The following is a 19,912-nucleotide window of genomic DNA, read 5'->3' as shown; positions in this document are numbered from 1 at the left end:
AAACTGTTCATTGTTTAAGCGAAGAGCTTCAAGAATATTAACCAAAAAGAGATCGTGCTAAATTAAGAACTGTGTGTGTTGGTGAGATCACTTGCGAGCTTCGCCTACAATACTTGGGGGCCAGTCGGGGTGGCCGTGCGGTTCTAGGCGCAACAGTCCGGAACCACGCAAACGCTACGGTCGCAGGTTCGAATCCTGCCTCGGGCATGGATGTGTGTGATGTCCTTAGGTTAGTTAGGTTTAAGTAGTTCTAAGTTCTAGGGGACTAATGACCACAGCAGTTGAGTCCCATAGTTCTCAGAGCCATTTGAACCATTTTGTAAAGAATTCGTGTTGGTATTTTGCAGCTATGTCTTATTAAACTGATTGTTCGGTAATTTTCACATCTGTCAACACCTACTTTCTTTGGGATTGGAATTATTATGTTCTTCTTGAAGTCTGAGGGTATTTCGCCTGTCTCATACGTCTTGCTCACCAGATGGTAGAGTTTTGTCAGGACTGGCTTTCCCAAGGCCGTCAGTAGTTTTAATGGAATGTTGTCTGCTCCGGGGGCCTTGTTTCGACTCAGGTCTTTCAGTGCTCTGTCAAACTCTTCACGCAGTATCGTATCTCCCATTTCATCTTCATCTACATCCTCTTCCATTTCCATAACATTGTCCTCAAGTACATCGCCCTTGTATAGACCCTCTATATACCCCTTCCACCTTTCTGCTTTCCCTTCTTTGCTTAGAACTGGGTTTCCATCTGAGCTCTTGATGTTCCTACAATTGAACATAAAATATCAAAACCTAAGTGAGGTGGCGCAGTTGTTAGCACACTGGACTCGCATTCGGGAGGACGACGGTTCAATCCCGCGTCCGGCCATCCTAATTTAGGTTTTCCTGATTTCCCTAAATCTCTCCAGGCAAATGCCGGGATGGTTCCTTTGAAAGCGCACGGCGGACTTCCTTCCAAGTCCTTCCCTCATTCAATGAGACCGATGACCTAGCTGTTTGGTCTCTTCCCCCAAACAACCACCAAAATATTAAAAACAGATAGGCGAATGAGTAATGCAGCTCCTGCCCTTCCCATACTAGAGTCTGCCTTACGATATTTGGCCAATTGTGTCATTCACCAACTCAGGCCATCATGTTTCGAGTACCGGCCAAAACCATTTAAAGTTTTATGCCAGAAGTACTTACAACAATAACGACAGCATTACAGGCATATATGAAGGTAAGTTCTCGCTATTTATTGCCTACCAGCTAGTTAATTTATAGTTTATGCTAGAAAAAAACAAGAACGGGCCTGTCTTTTGTATCGCGTAATAAATATTTTTGAATAGTAATACCGATGCCTTAAAAGAAAATAACTGCAGAAATGTGCATATATATTTTGGAGTTGTCTTTCCCAACTACTGTTCTAGCCATACAAGAGGTGATGCCATTTTGTACAATTTATTATTGGATGCAGGACATAAAACAAAACTTATTCGTCAGGCAGTGACCTTTTACTGTAAACTTTTGAAAAGAAAATCTCCTTCAGTTCTAAATTTGTCATTAGAATCACCAGTGTTGGACGAGGCTGCAGATAACACCGGAGTAGTTGATGATTGTAGGGCTTGCAACAAGTCTGGTCTCTCTTTTGTCGGCATTGATTTAATATGGTCTTGGCATGTAAGTCTGTTTTTAAGGGAAGGTCCCCCAGCTGAACTGTAAAAAATTTCTCGCATACAGGTACGTCAATCTCGTCGCCTGGGGTCTATTTGGAGTTGGCAGGCGACTCTTGGATATTTTCAGTAACTTCTCAATGGCACTCTCAACTTTTACCAATTTGCTTACATACCTTTTTTTATTGGGTATTGGAAGAGTGGGCACAAGTGGGGCTTGTTGTGAGCCACCGACATTCTATACGATGTCAGTACTCTGAACATCAGATGCGTCAGTTACGTTATAAGTCCCATTACCTATCATTATCTGTAGCACTGGTAGTTGTTGTAACATGAAATTAAAAGTCTAGAGAAAATTAGCCGCACTCACAACTCTCAATGTTGGTGTTAATGTGTTTCTAACTACTTGAAAATCATAGTTTGTAATTAATATTTTAAGTTGCACAAACATTGTAAGAACGGACGGAAAAAACTGTAACAAAATGGAGTTTTCCTTTGTGTTGTGGTGTTATTGACGGAAAGCATGTTGCTATAAAGCGTCCATCTGGGAATTTTCAGAGGTTTATAGCTACAAAGGAGGTCACAACCTTATGCTTTTGGCATTGCCAGGTGCTGGCCGTAGGTTCCTATACTCCTATCTCGGAAGTAATCGAAGAGCCAATGATGCAAGTGTATGATGTGGTTGTCGTCGCTTAAGTCGGCCTTAGTCAATAGTACATTAAATTTTCCTAATGACCACTTTATTTTGGGTGACGACGCATTGCATTTGTCACTAAACTTAATAAAAACTCTGTTCGAAACGAGATATGACATTATGGGAATATTAACTTAAGACTAACAAAAAAAAAAAAAAAGACGCATCCCGAAGTGACTATGCGAATGCTACAGAAATCGGTAGATGTGATGTACATGTACAGACGAAGAAATAAATGATTATAGTTTCAGACAAATTGGATGATACGCCCAAGAGAAAGAACTTCACAAATTGAGGAAGTTCAAAAATGTTCAAATGTGTGTGAAATCTTATGGGACTTAACTGCTTAGGTCATCAGTCCCTATGTAAGTAGGCTGTTTAGGTTTTTTACATTGGTAACGCCACGTAGCGCTCTGTATGAAAATCACTGGCTGTGCTGTGTGCAGTCAGTGGCTGGTTGGCATTGTTGTAATACTCGCCATTGTAGTGTTGGGCAGCTGGATGCTAACAGCGCATAGCGTTGCGCAGTTGGAGGTGAGCCGCCAGTAGTGGTGGATGTGGGGAGAGAGATGGCGGAGTTTTGAAATTTGTAAGAATGGATGTCATGAACTGCTATATATATTATGACTATTAAGGTAAATACATTGTATTTGTTCTTTATTAAAATCTTTCATTTGCTAACTATGCCTATCAGTAGCTAGTGACTTCCGTAGTTTGAATCTTTTATTTAGCTAGCAGTAGTGGCGCTCGCTGTATTGCAGTAGTTCGAGTAACGAAGATTTTTGTGAGGTAAGTGATTTGTGAAAGGTATGGGGCCATTCTTTTGTAGGGATTATTGAAAGTCAGATTGCGTTGCGCTAAAAAATATTGTGTGTCAGCTTAAGCACAGTCATGTATAATTTTTCTAAGGGGACGTTTCACCTAAGCTTACACACTACTTAACGTAAATTATCCTTAGGACAAACACGCACACTCATACCGGAGGGGGGACTCGAACCTCAGCCACACAGTCAGTGACTGCAGTGCCCTAGACCGCTCGGTTGAGGACGTCAATAATGCGTTGAACCTGCTCTGGCCCTTACTCAGGCATTTATTCGGCTTGGCATTGATTGCGATAGTTGTCAGACGTCCTCCTGGGGGTATAGATGCCAAATTATATCCAATTTGAGCGTTAGTTGTTCAAATTCCCGAATGGTTTGGGGGTTCTAGAAGTAATTCTCAGTTAGGAGGAGATCCGGCGAACCTCGTAGCCAAGGTAGCGTTTGGCAAGTACGAAGACAAGCAGTAGAAACACTCGGTGGTGGTGGTGGTTAGGTTAGATTAGATTAAGTAAGATTAGTGTTGTGTAACGTCCCATCGACGACGAGGTCATTAGAGATGGAGCGCAAGCTCGGGTTAGGCAAGGATTGGGAAGGAAATCGGCCGTGCCCTTTCAAAGGATCCATCCCGGCATTTGCCTGAAACGATTTAGGGAAATCACGGAAAACCTGAATCAGAATGGCTGGAGACGGGATTGAACCGTCGTCTTCCCGAATGTCCAGTGTGCTAACCACTGCGCCACCTCGCTCGGTAGAAACTCTCGCCGTGTGCGGGTGGGCATTACTATGTTGTTATGTGAGCCCAAAACGACTTGCCATGAATGGCAACAAAATGGGGCGTAGAATATCATCCGCATAGTGTCCGCAGCTCGTGGTCGTGTGGTAGCATTCTCGCTTCCCGCGCCCGGGTTCCCGTGTTAGATTCCCGGCGGGGTCAGGGATTTTCTCTGCCTCGTGATGACTGGGTGTTGTGTGATGTCCTTAGGTTAGTTAGGTTTAAGTAGTTCTAGGGGACTGATGACCATAGATGTTAAGCCCTATAGTGCTCAGAGCCATTTGAATCATCCGCGTACCGCTGTGCTGTAAGAGCGGCGCGGATAATAAAAGAATGAGTCCTGCTATGAAAAGCTAAAAATGGTTCAAATGCCTGTGAGCACTATGAGACTTAACATCTGAGGTCATCAGTCCCCTGGAACTTATAACCACTTAAACCTAACTAACCTAAGAACATAACACGAAGCAGGATTCGAACCTGTGACCGTAGCAGTCTTGCGGTTCCGGACTGAAGGGCATAGAACCGCTCGGTCACCGCGGACGGCTATGAAAAGCAGTGGCACTCCAGTGGTTGTCGGGCACTATAGCAGGCGACAGTCAGGTTGGTATCCCATAATTGTCCGGGACGTCTCCAGAGACGCCTTCAGACTAGGAGCTCATTGACAGGAGTAGAATTATCTTCAGTGATGTGTTCTGCTTTCAACTGAGCCTCTATGACCAGTGAGGGCGTGTTGCAAGTAGCCTGTTCATGTGTTTGTACAGGGTGTCCAGAAAAGGACTCCCTAATTTCAATATTAAATATCTCGAAAACAAAGATCGATAAAAAAAATGCAGTAAACGCTATGTTTATTGTGAAAGCTGTAAGAAGTTTATACAGCAGTTTGAAATAATAGTTACAAAAGCACCAAAAGAACGCGTTGTTCAATGGAGTACATGGTTTTAATCTCTTCCTTCAGTACGCTAACCTCCTTTCACGTTTCAATAGTGGAACTGATCGCTCTGGGCTTCGGATCACTATTTATACTAGGCATTATGTACGGCGATTACACAGCCATCTGTTAGCAGCTTTTGTAACTATTATTTCAAACTGCTGTATAAACTTCTTGCAGGTTTCACAATAAACACACCGTTTACTGCATTCATCTATCGATCTTTGCTTTCGAGATATTTAATTTTGAAATCAGGGAACCCTTTTCTGGACACCCTGTATGTTGGCAGCGCTAGGTAGCTCTCTGCATTAATAACTCTGACAGTGCTGTGTGCACTCTGTAGGAGACTGTGGCAGGTTGGACTATCACTTGGACGTGAACAGCCAGCAGCGATGGAAGCTGAGTAGTCAGCAGTGATGGAGGTTAGAGGTTAATAATTAGCAGTGGTGGAAGATTGCAATAATAGCCCGAGCGGACGGTCTAAATGTGTATCCGTCATGGAGATTTATTACTGATGACTACATAATTTTTTGAACTGGTTGTCACTTGATTAAGGTAAAATCTGGTAAATACTTTATTTGCTCTGCAACAATTTTTTTCCTTTGCTAACCACATGTCTGTTAGTAGTTAGAGCCTTCAGTAGTTAGCTGGCAGTATTGGTGTTTGCGGCATTGCTGTATTTCGTGTCATGAAGATTTTCTGTGAGGTAAATGACTTATGATAAGTGTTGGTTATTGTTAAGATTTCTTCTAATTCGGGGCCATACTTCTGAGATAATTTTAAAGCAGTCAGATCGCGTTACAGTTGAATATTGTGAGTAATTAATGAACGGGGAATGTCTGAGTACTGTTTGCCAGGACAAATCCTGTAGGTCAGTGTTGAAACGATAAAGACAATCTAAGTGACAGTACGTTCAGTTTCACTCAGCAGTTTCAGAATCAAATAATGCAGAAGTTTCACTGTCTCAGTTATTTCAGTATAAGTAAGGATCCCAACATGACTGTCGCCCGCTATACGGCGCGAAATCAGAAGTGATAGCCTAGAGAATCATTTCATGTCATAGAAGGATCCCTTTGGTTGTTATTCGCGGCACCCTTACAGCACGGCGAGACCTCGACGATATTCCCCACCCTGTTGTGATGCGTCGGAGCTTTCCCCCAGCTGAGACCCTTTGGAGCATTGTGGGCGAGGCCCTCGAACCAGCTCGGGGTTTTGACGATCTAATGCGCCAATTGCATAGAATTTGGCATGAATCTCGCAGGAAAACATCAAACCACTTTGTCTGTCAATGCCAGGTCGAATAACTGCTTCCATAAGAGCTAAAGATGGCCCATCGCTTTATTTGACTTGCTTAGTTTGTGAAACTCTTTCCCTTAAATAAATCAGGGTAACAGAAATCGAAGCTGATTTAGAAATCACACCTGTTTGCGAGCATAGTCACCAGAAATGTTCTTTGACACAGGTTGGGCTGACCATGAGGACACTGACACTAGGACTTTTACCCCTGGACCAGAGACCTTCCACTGGAACAGAACTACCGTCCTTGAGACGCGCTAGCGCGACAGACGCACACTTGAAAACTGCTTTGGAAACAGGAAAGAAACCGGTTGAGTACTTTAGTGGCAAAGGACAAGTGTCTTGGCGGATGAAAGCTATCAGCATGTAGTAAGTGGCACTGCAAATGTACTTAGGTCCTACTTAGCTATTGATGAACTCTGTAATATAAATTGTTCTGAACATCTTGCTAGTGTCATTTGACAGTGAATCACAGACTTTGTTTCCATGTTAATAGTTTATAGTATTAACGACATTGCTAAATGTTTTAAATACAGTGGGTAAGTAGGCGTCTGATGTAGCCTAGTATCTTATTAAATCATATCCTCTGGAGAGTGCTTTTTTTTTGTTTTAAATAACTGTTGCTGTCCTTTACTCTCTATGGTTACAAATATGTTTGTTGCTTTTGATTTTTTGTAAGTAATAGAAATTATATAACCTAACGTCTAGGAAGGCGATAATTATTTAAATTCAATTACAATGAAATGAATACCCCTGGCTGCATACAGGGGTTGTTATAAGTCAACGAGGACAGTTGAAAGTATGTGGCCCGACCGGGACTCGAACCCGGATCTCCTGCTTACATGGCAGACGCTCTATCCACCTGAGCCACCGAGGACCGAGGACACAGAGGATAGTGCGACTGCTGGGACTTATCTCTGGCACCCGCCCCCCTCCCCCCCGTGAGACTCACATTCTCAACTTATTGTCCCCCACTATTTTCATAGTGGCCTTGCCAATTATAGTCATTACTCGCGGCTTTTTGCCGATTCCCGTAAGAGTGCGGGCACTGTTTGTGCATCCGCACAGAAGAAGATGGTCAAATGGCCGGTGAGCCCTAACTATACATATATGAAGACGGTATCTGTTCGAGCGGTCTGATGCGCTGCTGTCATGGACTGTGCGGCTGGTCCCGACGGAGGTTCGAGTCCTCCCTCGGGCATGGGTGTGTGTGTTTGTCCTTAGGATAATTTAGGTTAAGTAGTGTATAAGCCTAGGGACTGATGACCTTAGCAGTTTAGTTCCATGAAATTTCACACACATTTGAACGTTTTTTTTTTTTTATTTTGGTGCCTGTTCTTTCGGACATGTCCGAAAACACAGATACCATCTTCATATATGTATAGTTAAGGCTAACTGGCCATTTGACAATCTTCTTCTGTGCGGATCCACAAACAGTGCCCTGTTACGGGAATCGGCAGAAAGACGCGGGTAGTGAGTATAATGGACAGGGGCACTATGAATATAGTGCGGGACAATAACTTGGGAATGTGGGCGTCACGGGAGGAGTGCCAGAGATACGTCCCTGCAGTCACACTATCCTCTGTGTCCTCGGTGGCTTAGATAGGTGGAGCGTCTGCCATGTCAGCAGGAAATCCCGGGTTTGAGGCCCGGTCGGGGCACACATTTTCAACTGTCCCCATTGACTTATATCAATGTTTGTATGCAGCTAGGGGTATTCATTTCATTGTAATTTCATTATAACAAGCTGCATGGTGAAGAACAGATACCATCCGTATCTACATAATTATGTAAATACCTTATTACTGGTTTACCTGAGCTCACGGTTCTGAATTGACACACAAATAGCAATTAAAAACTGCTTACCTGATTCGACCGAATTCTGCTCCTCGTGATGAAAGCGTTTCTCAAGAAACAGTCGGTTGCGGTGAACCATGGTAAGGTATGGTACGCCGGTGTCGTTAGTGTCCGCTCCGCTTGTCTTTGATGAACTCACTTTCAAGAGTTTACCTTTGTATATGGTCTTTACAGCCTTAATACGGGCTCTCAAAAACACAGGTCAGGAACTGCAACCCATAGACCCACTAAATTACTATTTAAATTCGTCATTAGTGTCTCCCTTTTCGGTTTGTTGGCATAATCACAATGACGTATGTTGCCTAATAGTTCATAGTTTACGTAAGTCCCTAAAAATATACCTATATTGTCCGCACTCCATTTTACACTGAGAGTTGGTTTTGATAGAGCTTCTTATGGTATGAAGACCTTCCGCATTTAAAGTGTAATACGCATAACTGGAGTTCTTCCCTCAGCAGCATCTAGCGGCCATTACCTTTTAAGACAAGTCCAGTACTGGCAGCCACTAGATCACATGATCGTGTTACCGGCCCTTTGGTATCCACTAAACTCAAACCTGCTTGAGTTTCCTGGCTGCCAGTAGCCTACTTGACGGTGAATTGGAAGAACTTCTACACCCGGGGACAGTGAAGGGATACTTACTCTACTTTCTGCCGGTACTGGCTAACACTACTGGCCGCCACTACTGTCGTGTGCGCAGGGCGCTTAAGATTGGCAGTGTCCTCAAAACTTAGGAGACTATCCTTGTAATTCATTGAAGCCCACAGTTAATTCTTAAAAAGTCGTTCTTTCGTTTAATGGCAGTGAGCTTACCGAACTGGTTTGTGTTTGTCAGAATTCGTCCCGGCCGCGCGGGATTAGCCGAGCGATTCGCCGGCACGGTAGCTCAGCGTGTTCGGTCAGAGAGCTGGTTGGCCTCTGTAACAAAAAAACTGAGTCAAAGGATCAACAAAGAACTTAAACGGATGTCATGTGACGCCAGCAAAGACCAAACACAACGATAAAAGAAGAAAAAAACGGTCTAAGGCGCTGCAGTCATGGACTGTGCGACTGGTCCCGGCGGAGGTTTGAGTCCTCCCTCGGGCATGGATGTGTGTTTGTCCTTAGGATAACTTAGGTTAAGTAGTAAGTAAGCTTAGGGACTGATGACCTTAGAGGTTAAGTTCCATAAGATTTCACACACATCTGAACATTTGAATTCGTCCCGTACAGAACACGATTTTCTTTTTAAATACTTCCTCATCAAATCAGAAAGAAGTTATTGCTCACTTGGCAATATATTACTGTGGCAGTGGAGACTCAAGTCAAATACATTTCGGGTGTTCTAATTTTTATTCCTGCACTCCTTTTTCCTTCGTAAATTCAATAGCAGCGAGTTTTAAATCGAAAAATGGTTGCAGGCATTCCCCTTGACTTAAGCAATGTACCTTGCAGTAACATATTAACTCTCCATACTTTTCGTTCAGTTCCAGAGAAAACTGTTCGTGCGACTTCAGAAATTTTACTAACCATAGCACCAATTTCTCCACCAGCTGCATGCCTGCAAATTTAGCGCAAACTGCTTCTTAATGTACTGAACAATGAATCCTATCCGTCGATCGTTTTAATTTTTTGTTCTTTCATTGTCAACAAAATCTTTCTGTATTGTACTGTAATAGCGTTTCATAGCAAATCCACAGAACCCGTCGCTTATGTAACTGCAAAATAGATAGTGAGAAATTTCATTCCTCTGTTTCGTCATTCCCATTCATTTTTAAAGGCTTGTGACGATAGAGCGTTAGGCTGCCTGTTTTCGTGCAAACAGCCACCCGTTGACATCGAGATCATTAGAGACGGAGCGTAAGCTCTGATAGTGTGCAGAATGGGGAAGGAAAGCTTCCGTTCCCTTTCAAAGGAACTATCTCGGCATTTGCCTGGAGCGATTTACGGAAATCACGGAAAACCTAAATCTGGATGGCCAGACGTGGATTTGACCGTCCTCCTCACGAATGCGAGTTCAGAGTGCCAACCTGCGTCGGAAAGTTATGTGGGTCAAAGCAGACGAGTGAAATCGGACCCATGATATGGTATGATATGTTTACGGAAAACGTGTGTTTCAAATCACCTCGCTGACACAGTAGACTTACTGTAAATTACTACTGTGAGTGAATTCAGAAGAGCCCTTGCGTGGAAAATGCGTAGGAGTGTGTATAATTTGCAGAATTTCGATTTTCCTGTGACTATAAGATTAATAAACATTTAGGCTTCTCCAACACAAATTGCTTCAGAAAAACCGCGATACACAGCTCGGATGAGCGACTCAAGATAACTACCATGTCGAAGATCTCTATATTCATTACACAAACGTGCGTCTAAAAATATATGTCGTCCGTCCGGTGAAAATGGATGCCACGAATTAGCAGAACTCACATGTTTGGTGATCCCTTACCTTCTGACTGCTGTCGTAGCCCGGTGCCCTTACTTCACTGGATCGCGATACATTCACGTTGCTCGCCTACCGTCTCATTTCAAACTGTTGCTCCGCAACGTTGTGAACCGCCGCAGGGACTCCTCTATTGTTAAGAGATGCGGCACGACGCCCCACTCTTGGAGGAGGTGCGAAAAATTATCACAGCTTGTTAAGGTGACTTTCCAGCGATAATAGCAGGACATAATTCCAGAGAAAACTGTTCGTGCGACTTCAGAAATGTTACTAGCTATAGCACCAATTTCTTTACGAGTTGCATGCCTGCAAATTTAGTGCCAACTGCTTTTTAATGTATTTAACAATGAATCCTATCCGTCGATCGTTGTAACGTTTTGTTCTTTCATTGTCAACTAAATATTTCAATTGTTCTGTATTGTACAGTAATAGCGTTTCATAGCAAATCCACAGAACCCGTCGCTTATGCAACTGCAAAATAGATATTGAGAATTCTCATTCCTCTCTTCTGTCTTTCCCATTCATTTTTAAAGTGTTATGACGATAGACCGCTAGACTTCCCGTTTTTGTGCAAATAGCCACTGGACCTGTAAATAGACCTGTGAACGTCCTTCATACAATGAACAAACAGCGAACGGAAAACGGCGTTGACACCAAGATTCTGCAGTACAGGAGAGATTCGTGCCGACCGAAAAATGCCACAAAGTAGTCGCACCACTGTCCTAGTACTTCCGCGAAAGAACGAGGAAAGCCAAAACAGGCCGAGCCGTGACTCGCACGTGACCCACACACTCGGGCCGTGTGAAGTTTGCCTCGTGCTGGCCGGCCCTGGCCCAGACAAAACTGTTTTAGGGACCATTTCCACTGAAATTGTCTAACGTGAACGTAACAACTTGCGTTAACCACGAGGCTCACTTTAGCTACAGTCATTCTCATAAATTAAGGATAATTGCAAAATGTGGTGTCACACAATGTGCCACTACACAGAACTGGCGCTAATAGCATAGGCACATGGGGAACACACACGACACAGATCTGTAAGTCCACGGTATTGGTGATAAGTTGGGAAAACAGTCCAGAAACACATGTGCTACAAAACGCCACTGTTTCCTGCGCTAATGATCACCATGCACACGTACACAGGCCGCACAACGGGTTGGCATACCCTGGATCAGGTGGTCGAGCAGCGGCTGGTGTATAGCCTCCCATTCTTGCACCTGTGCCTGTCGGAGCTCCTGAAGTGTCCTAGGGGTTCGAAGACGTGCAGCGATACGTCGACCGGGAGCATCCCAGACGTGCTCGATGAGGTTTAGGTCTGGAGAACAGGCAGGCCACTCCATTCGCCTGATATCTTCTGTTTCAATGTTCTCCTCCACGATGGCAGTTCGGTGGGGCAGAGAGTTGTCATCCATCAGGAGGAAGGTGAGACCCACTGCACCTCTGAAAAGGCGGACATACTGGTGCAAAATCACGTCCCGATACACCTGAATTTTTACATTTCCTCTGCCAAAGACACGTAGGCGTGTGCGTGCACCAATCATAATCCCACCCCACACCGTCAAACCACGACCTCCATACAGGTCCATTTCAAGGACATTAAGGGGTTGGTATCTGGTTCCTGTGTCAAGCCAGACGAAAACCCGGCGAGAATCACTATTCAGACTATACATCGGCTCGTCCGTGGACATCACCTGGGACCACTGTTCGAATGACCGTGTACTGTGTTCTTGACACCAGGCTTTACGGGCTCTCCTGTGACCAGGGATTAGTGGAATCCCCTTTGCAGGTCTCCGGACGAATAAACCATGTCTGTTCAATCGTCTGAAGACTGTGTGTCTGGAAACAACTGTTCCAGTGGCTGCGGTAAGGTCCCGAGCAAGGCTACCTGCAGTACTTCGTGGCCGTCTGCGGGCACTGATGGTGAGATATCGGTCTTCTTGTGGTGTTGTACACTGAGGACGTCCCGTACTGTAGCGCCTGGACACGTTTCCTGTCTACTGGAATCATTGTCATAATCTTGGCATCGGACTTTGTGGCACACAGAGGTCCCGTGTTACGACCTGCTGTGTTTGACCAGCCTCCAGTCGCCCTAATATTCTACCCCTCATAACGTCATCAATATGTGTTCTTTGAGCCATTTTCAACACAGTCACCATTAGCACGTCTGAAAACGTCTCCACACTTACTCGCTGCACCGTACTCTGACATGCACCAACACACCTCTGCGTATCTGGACTGCTGCCAGCGCCACCGTGTGACGACCGCAGGTCAAATGCATCGCATGGTCATACCCCGAGATGATTTAACCCCGCGAACCGCCCACCACAGCGTTGTTTCACCATGTATCAGCATTATCCTTCGTTTATGAGCATGAGTGTACAACACTTTGGCGCATGTTTTAAGACAGCATGTGGAGGAAAAATATATCCGTACTGACAGCTCGAAAAGCATTGAACCTGTCGGAAGCCCGAATTTCGTATCATGTATGTCAAAGTCTGGTCTATCCAAATTACCAACAGAGATGAGTATCATGACGTTACAGCTTAATGCGACACCAGAAACACGTCGTTTCTCGTTGTGGATAACAGAACTCTATTATTTCCTACTCATATACTAGACGGTACATATAAATTTTTGCACCTGTTCCACTGAATGCCCCATTGCATACAGGATTATCGAAGCTCTGGAATCGATGCGTGATGAAGGCCTTCTTAATTTCGCTTGCGTGCTTTCACGCTGTGGGATCACTGGCAATGAAGATGTCGACTGCTTAGCCAACGACGCTGCTGGATTGCAATCCCAAGTTCTGTCATATATTGAGAAGATATGACTTGTTCGTTGTTACACTTAAGGCTGTTTGGAGCCATGCAGAGTACTAAAAGATAGAAAATCAGAGACAAAATGCAGAGTGCAGACAAAAGGGGTAGCGTTTATGTTACCTGAGAGAAATAGCAACACTAGAGCCATGCAAATTGCAGACGCTCCGGGCAGCAGTCCTTGTAGAGAAGTTTCATTTTAGAGAATTAACTAGTAACTCCATCCACCGCCTAGACGCTGTTGTAAAACGTCGCTGTGGAAGATGGCCACGAAAACGCACGTATTATTAGAGTATAGCAAGCTCGATACTTACTCCAGAGAACTGCAAGTCTGGTTACTACAGCAGTCACCACCCACAAAAGGACGGAGGGCGGGCCAAGTGACGTAAAACACTATTGTTGCTGGCCCTAATAGGAGTGGCAGTGACGTTTAGCTTTCAGCCGAATGCTGTTGATGCCAAACTTGGAGTTTGTTAGTGTAGAAACCAGAAGCATCTCTATACCGAGTAGGAGTAGGGGAGGAATCTAAGTATGGTTGGTCAGAGGCGGCCTGGAGATGCAGAACGACTCGTCAGATTGGCCGAAGCTTGTTAAGTGCCGATGGATTGGTGGGTTGGCTACAGGAAGGGACAAATGGTGTGCCGCCATGACCATGCAAAAGCCCATGTTTTTGTAATCAGGGAGTTCTCAGTCAGATCGCCGGGGCGCCGACTCCGTGTCGCTCGTGGCCAGCCTCGGTAAGTCCGACACTTCTGTTTTTCTTACTCGCTACTTCGGTTAGTACCTTCCCCCGTGGCTTCAGGCATCGACTTCTCTTGTGCAACCAATTGCCTCCTTATCTTTTTTTTAATGTTTGGAACCAATATTCTTGTCGCTCTTATCCTTAGGAGGTTTACCCCCATTTTTTGGATTTCTACCAGAATGGATTGTTATACAATCACTTTCAGAAAACAACATAACAACCAACCTTCAGTGTAGTAGTTAGTCTCATCGCAAATAAATAGTGTTAATCAGACCCCTGAATTCCAAGAGTCACCTGCTGCGAGCATCCTGTCGAGTAGCAAAATCCACATCTCTCGTAGATGCCCTGTGACAGTGTCTGGCGCTGATCCAAGTCATCAGCCTGCCTTCACTGCGAATTTGTCTTTCTGAATTTGCTCTTAACAGCTCGGAAATTGCAGACTTACCACAAACTCGCTAACTTCCCTCTATTCTGTCAGGGCACGACACTACCAATGACCGATATACGTATGTTCTGCTCAGAAGCATGACAGAACAGTGGGGACGGGAATGAGAGGACAAGACATAAAGGAGATGAATACTCAGCAAGTCATCCATCGGTCACCTATTAAACAAAATCAACACAAATTCAGTGCCCTAGCTGCTCACCTCACTAATAGACTAACAAAAGTTTATCTTCGGAAATTTTCGCTGATATGAAACTTCCCGGCAGATTAAAACTGTGTGCCTGACCGAGACTCGAACTCGGGATCTTTCCGGGAAGTGCTCCACCAACTGAGCTACCCAAGCACGACTCACGCCCCGTCGTCACAGCTTTTACTTCTGCCAGTACCTCGTCTCATACCTTCCAAACTTTACAGAAGCTCTCCTGCGAACCTTGCAGAACTAGTATTTCTGGAATAAAGGATATTGGGGAGACATGGCTTAGCCACAGCCTGGTAGAGCACTTGCTCCTGCAGAGTGAAAATCTCATTCTGGATTTAGCTGATTTGGCAACCTGTAAATATGACAGATTTAACGTATAAGCGAACTTCAACGCACTTGTGTTGGTATTCATATGGATAATGGTCAAGTATAATGTTTTGCACCGTGAAGCTATATTTTCAACATCATTTTGCAGGTCGCTTTGGTCTTCTGAGGAGTTTACTAGATGGCAGCATTAGCTGTCACAAAACTAAGAGAAATGTTGTCATTGTCTGCTAAATAGTGTATATATATTAGAAGTAGCGGAACGTCTACATCACTTTACTTGTGAAATCACCCTCATCGCTTCCGTTTCAATAGTTACGTCCCGTCAGTAACTGCAAACTGTGACCTTTCAGACAGAAAATCACAAATACAATCGCACAACTGAGACGACAGTCCATAGGAAAGCAAATTGTTTCGATGCCGCTTATGAGGAATAATACCAAAATCCTTTTTGGAATTCTATAAATACGCAGTACGTCGTGCGAATAAATTCCACAAGAGTGATGCTTTCCAAATCCATACTGGTTTGATGTCTATAGGTAATGTATTTCGGGGTATTTCATAGCGTTAGAATAAATTATTTGTTCATACGTCTTGCTACATGACGATTTCAATTAAATGGACCCTTAACTCAATGGATTACGTTTATTTTCTTTTGTATGTATTGCGGTGGTATGTGCAACTTTCCATTCTTCTTCCTCACCATAAATACTAGGATACTCCTCATGACGTCGTAGGAAAAGTAATGAAGCCGCTGCATCATTGATGCACAAGATCCACTCCTCCATTGTTAACCCACTCAAGAAAGACATTGCCTGTAGAAACATAATCGTCCTGCAACGACTATGATAGGGTCATGAGAACATAGTAGAACATGTCTGGCGAAACTGTAATAGTTTTCTTACTTCCTGGAATGACGGAGAATTACCTTGCAAGATTCACGTGATACATTCGTGGTATACCAATCAAATATTCTGAATGAATCCCACTTTTGCGTATCACTGAGATATCAAATATAGGTTTTACCTACGCAGCAACTGCAACTAATCTCGTTGTCTTAATTGCGAATTATCTGTATCAGCCGTCACATGAACAATGATGAGACAATGAACGCTGCAGTTAGTCGCTTGCTCCATGAAAATGTCGACGCACTGTAAAGATAGAGGTAGTAGCTCTCAGTTTCAAACTGGTGCGAGGGTAATGTTTTTTCTCCTCTGTGACAGAGCCACAAACAGCTATACAGAACTCAGAACGACATCTTTAGAAATTTTGTCATCATAAAGCGTCCCACTACGGTCAGTAGCCGGTAGATCTATAGGTAAGAAACATAAAATACTATGGAACTGCTATTAAAGATACACAGTTCTGTTAACGGAATCGTATCAAAATGGTTCAAATGGCTCTAAGCACTATGGAACTTAACATCTGAGGTCATCAGTCCCCTAGGTTTAGAACTACTTAAGCCTAACCAACCTAAGGACATCACACACATCCATGTCCGAGGCAGGGTTCCGACCTGAGACCGTAGCAGCAGCGCAATTCGGGACTGAAGCGCCTAGAGCCTCTCGGCCACAGCGGCCAGCAGCAATCGAATCACTGGATACTCTGTTAATTGTGTAACATTAAGCAACTATTCTCACAGCCACATTGTCGTATTTACGTTGTAGTTCAGTAAAGCTACTTGAGTATGAAAAAGGCTTCACGTTTACTTAAGATAGCCATTCGTTGTACGGTATTATGATGAGTCAACAGTTGTGTTAGTGTAGGGCATATTAATAGCGTTTCCTGTTAGTTTATTGGGCAAAATAAACGCAAATATCAGTGTAAATGTCACTGAACAAAATAGTCACAAATATCAGAGAAACTGTCAGCTATATATTTCAACTCGTTGTACAAAACCATCCGATGATGAGCAGGTAGTTTCTCAATCCCACAGTTAGAGAGACTTGCTGATTCTCAGTTAAACCACGTTTGAAGCGCAGTCGGCGAAACAAAACAAACAAAAGAAAACAAAAAGCAACTTTTTTGGTGGTTGATCGATAAAGACGTGCGGGAGTTAGATTATAAGACGTATGGAAGGTGTGTTTGCCAACCAAGCTCCTTGGTGCAGTGTTCCTGGTCGCATTTATTACCCTACGAGTGCTAGGCATGTCATTTGTTGGCAACAAATGTCAACTGTGAAGGAGACGCATCCCTGCGAAACAGTTCGTAACACAAAACACCTTTCTGCCACCAGATCTATATCAAAACAATCCATTTTGTGAATGTAGTCAGCCATCGTTTGGGATAATGTTTTAGCTTACTCAATATTTTCTTCTTACGAAGTTACCATTCGGAACTTCAAATCGTCATCAGGCTGCACTGATTTAGATTTACGGTGACCTCCTCAAATCTGTAATGACAAAGGCCAGGATCAATCCTTTGGAAAGGCACAGACGATTTCCTTCGCCATCTTTCTCAGTTCAAGATTTCCGACGAGATGTTGGACCGCAATCCTCCTGCCTTTCTTTTACCTCAGTATGAAGGCACTTATCGGATACACTGTCATTGATCATAGTAGTAAACCGCAGAAATGTTCTTCATGAACGCCTGTTTGGCTTCCTGAATGTGCTGACCAATTTATCTCAAAACGATCGCACTGGAACCGATGCAACTTGACTTCCTCGATAGCATTCACTCCACACAGGTGTTTTGAACTGCCTCCAGTGTTTTCACCCTTTTATGAAACACTAACAGAACACAATGTCAGAACCATTAGTTTAGTGCGTTTTAGACTCCGTTTTCTAATGAATAAACGACGCTCTTCATAACTGCAAAAATGAGAAGAATTCAAGTTCTCATACCGCGAGTTGTACTACGAACTTAAACAAAATAAGACTATAATTAAATACGCTTATTGCAAGATAGCATACAAAATCGTAATCGACCACACTGAAATACAGTGTTTTATCATATGCAACATTATATAATGTTATCTTGCTAATTCCAGCGCAGAAAAGTCCGGCGGAAATCACAGGCTCTACGCCCAATGCGTCGCGATAACTCGGGCGGACGCCGGTCTGTATCAAGCGGCCACTGTCTGATGGCGCTGAAATTGGTCTTACTATCACAGACACCAAAGAGCCCGTTTACAAACATGTTTCCGCAACATTTTTCTTTTACTGGTGGAACATAAAATAAATGACACTATCACTGGCCTTCAGCCAGACTGTTGCTCTTTCCAGACAGACGGAATATGGCTTACAAAAAGGAAAAGAATGGGTTTAATAACACGGATTTGCGCTCGCACTGCATGACACTGAGTACTATACCACTAGCAGGTTATTCAAAATAACAGCTCAAGTGGAAGTCGACGCTTCTGATACCATGTGTTGTGTACGTCATCATGACAAAAACATGATACTAACACATGTGAAATTCGGTGGTTGGTTTAACTGAGGCTAGCTTATAATGGTTAAGTTGTGGGCTCGATTCCCGCTGGGGATACCAGTTTTTAACAGCCACAAACATACCCTCTTCACTTCCAGTAACGCCAAGTAAAGAACGCAGGACTGTGCCATGGTTCCATATACACATTAAACATGTCCATTCTCTACTGACTGGAACAGAGGTGCATTGGTTTTGGCTGTCAGAAGCGCAAGTCGCTGCCTGCAGAAACCCTGTCTCTAGGAAGCTCACTTACAGAAGTAATGTTATTTTAGTTCACGTGAAACGTCCCCTTTGAAAAATTTATACATGACTGTGCTTAAACTGACACAGAATATTTTTTTAGCGCAACGCAATCTGACTTTCAATAATCCCTACAAAAGAATGGCCCTGACTAACATTAACCTATACCTTTCACAAATCACTTACCTCACCAAAAATCTTCGTTACTCGAACTACTGCAATAGAGCGAGCGCCACTACTGCCAGCTAAATAAAAGATTCAAACGACGGAAGTCACTAACTACTGATAGGCATAGTTAGCAAATGAAAGATTTTGATAGAGAACAAAAAATGTATTTACCTCAATAGTCATAATATATATATATATATAGCAGTTCATGACATCCAGTCTTACAAATTTCAAAACTCCGCCATCTCTCTCCCCACGTCCACCACTGCTGGCGGCTCACCTCCAACTGCCGCAACGCTACGCGCTGTTAGCATCCAGCTGCCGCTGCTCAACACTACAATGGCAGACAACAATGCAAACCAGCCACAGACTGCACACGGCACAGCCAGTGATTTTCATAGAGAGCGCTACGTGGCGGCGGCGTTACCAATAAAAAAAAAACCTAAACAGCCTATTTACACACGAAACAGCCGTGTGTAAGGTCATAGGACTTTCATTTCTTATTTTAAATGACCTTGAGATTTTGAAAATTAGAGCTCCCATTTCAATTATTCTCTGGATTTGTGTCTTTCTAGATGATACTGTCCCATCTTTTCGTTGTTTCCTCACGACAACAAACTCCTCCAGGTCTCTGCGAACGACATGATCCTAACTATTGGTGAAAGAGTATTTTATAGTTGACACCTCTTCATGTAGGGTCAACATGCACGGGCTTGTAGTCCCACGCAACACAGAACTATTCGTTGAATTACCTCTGACAGAGCACATGCACATCTCGCTACTGGTGAAGAAACAATAAATATTCCATGTCTATTCATAACTATAAGACAATAGCTAATGGTACTGGGTTTGAATCACTGCCAGGCAAAAATCATTTGTATCTTCGTTTCAGGTTCCAATATCAAACTAATGGTGAAAATATTTAATACCTGACATCTGACTGAGCTTAGTTAAGATGTTATATAGACACTGAGTACTATTGCCTACCCATCACCACAACTTCACTTCACGGCGTTTCACACTTGTGCATTGCACTTTATTACATGGCTTTCGTGGTTACTTCTCAGGGACAATATAAGCTTAATGGGGCTGACGGTGCAGCGCTAATACG

General features: G+C 43.7%; 1 non-coding gene across 1 annotated transcript; it reads right to left on the bottom strand.

Annotated features, from left to right (window-relative positions):
• Positions 1-6,963: 6,963 nt before the first annotated feature.
• Trnat-ugu (transfer RNA threonine (anticodon UGU)) lies at positions 6,964-7,038 on the bottom strand. Its single transcript has one exon. It is a non-coding gene; the product is annotated as a tRNA-Thr (tRNA).
• Positions 7,039-19,912: the final 12,874 nt, after the last annotated feature.

This window comes from Schistocerca gregaria, chromosome 8 (assembly GCF_023897955.1).
Source record: "Schistocerca gregaria isolate iqSchGreg1 chromosome 8, iqSchGreg1.2, whole genome shotgun sequence".
Classification (NCBI taxonomy): domain Eukaryota; kingdom Metazoa; phylum Arthropoda; class Insecta; order Orthoptera; family Acrididae; genus Schistocerca; species Schistocerca gregaria.
The sequence above is the reverse complement of the archived record's forward strand: the minus strand, read 5'-3'. Positions and strand labels throughout refer to the sequence as shown.